The 1738-nt window shown below is 43.0% G+C and overlaps 1 long non-coding RNA gene across 1 annotated transcript; it reads left to right on the top strand.

Moving 5' to 3' along the window:
• The first annotated feature begins 139 nt into the window (after positions 1–139).
• Positions 140–1415, top strand: LOC106320372. The gene is made up of 2 exons (XR_001265778.1): positions 140–431; positions 1210–1415. It is a non-coding gene; the product is annotated as an uncharacterized LOC106320372 (long non-coding RNA).
• Positions 1416–1738: the final 323 nt, after the last annotated feature.

Here is a 1738-nt window from a genome sequence, read left to right as displayed (position 1 = left end):
GGAAATCGTCGCCACCGCAGCTCCGCCGCCGGACCACCGTCCGCCGCCGCAGCTCCGCCGTCGCCGCCGGTGACCGACACCGGTGACTCGCCGGCGACTCGCCAACTCGGCCGAGTCGAGCCGGTGAGTCAACTCGGTTGACTCGGTTAACCGATTGGTTAGCCGGTTTAAATTGATTTCAATTCGGTTAGGTTAAACCGGTCGGTTAAAATCAATTGGAAATCGGTTAGGATAAACCGGATTAATTAATTTATTAATTAATTAATTAATTAATTAAATAATTGATCTTTGACCAGTGGGTTGACTTTTCCGTAAATACCCGTTTTAAACCGTTCGAAAGGCGTTCTGACTCGAAATTTCGATCTGATTTCAGATTTGGAGTCCATTTGAGCAGCTGGAGTTCATATATACCACTTCTCTTCATTGCTAAGGTGAGGGCTACTCCGTTAAATCCCGAGCTAGTTTAGTACTACCATTATGGAAAGTTTAGTTTCGAAACATGGATCCGTCTCTTTGAATCGAGTCTGTTTGAGAGTCTTGGTTGTTCGTTATTGATATTGATTGTTAAACCGGAAATATGATAATAGAGGATTCAACGGTTGATTGAAATGATTGCTGCTAAAAACTGTTAATTATATATATGTATATATGTTAGTCCATGTGTTGAGATTGCGGGGTGCATAGGTATCTGCACTAGGCCGCGGAATTTGCGGGGTACAGAGACGTTTGTACTAGGCCGTGTGATTGCGGGGGCACATGACGTCTGTGCTAGCTACGCCTTGTTTGAGAGATCGCGGGGTACGGAGATATCTGTACTAGGCCGTGTGTTTAGCGGGGTACAAAGACGTTTGTACTAGGCTGCATTGTTTGAGATTGCGGGGTGCAGAGATTTCTGCACTAGGCCGTGGATTTGCGGAGGGTACAGAGTGGACTACTGTACTTACGACGCTTGTAGAATTATATTTATAGATATATATCCTTATGAAGGAAATGCGGTATGATATCATCGCATTGGTTGTAGCATGTCTAGTCCTCTAGACATATGTTGATTGTTTTGTGTGGTGTAATCGACACCGTGTTTGTTTCATGCTAGAGCTAGGCCTACATTTTAGTAGTGCTATGAACTGAGTCAGTGGTTTGCGGATTAGCATCCCATACCTCACTGGGCGATTCCCCTGTCGCTCACCCCTCCTTCTTTCCCCCTTTCAGGTGAGACCGACGAGCAGAAGTGATTATACCGGACCGGTGCTTTTGGGCTTTTACTACTATTGGGCTTTTGGGCATCTATCTTTTTATCGCTTTTATCGTTATCGGGCCTCTAGGCCTTTGGGCTTTTATCGTTTATGTTATTTCGTATTTCGGACTCTCGGTTTATGTCGTACTTTATGTTTCAGATTTTATTTTATATTATGGAATTCAAGCGTGGATGTGGACTTTCAAATATTTATATATGGACATTTCAGATATTTGTACTTATCGAATTATTTTTACTATTTCGAAAGTGACGGGTGTCACATTTTGGTATCAGAGCTATTTACTTATCGTAACATTTTATTATGTAAATCGGGGTGTCACATTTTGGTATCAGAGCGGGTTCCGTCCCGGCTCCGACCCGGGATGGCGATTTTGGAGACCTTGGTTTATTCGGTTTAAACAATTTTAGACGATTTCAAAATATTTTCGGGGATTTCGGAACTTTGAAAATAAAAATAAATAGCACATTTCCGTTCGGTATCAC

Source organism: Brassica oleracea, unplaced genomic scaffold (genome assembly GCF_000695525.1).
Source record: "Brassica oleracea var. oleracea cultivar TO1000 unplaced genomic scaffold, BOL UnpScaffold00898, whole genome shotgun sequence".
Taxonomy (NCBI): domain Eukaryota; kingdom Viridiplantae; phylum Streptophyta; class Magnoliopsida; order Brassicales; family Brassicaceae; genus Brassica; species Brassica oleracea.
The sequence above is the reverse complement of the archived record's forward strand: the minus strand, read 5'-3'. Positions and strand labels throughout refer to the sequence as shown.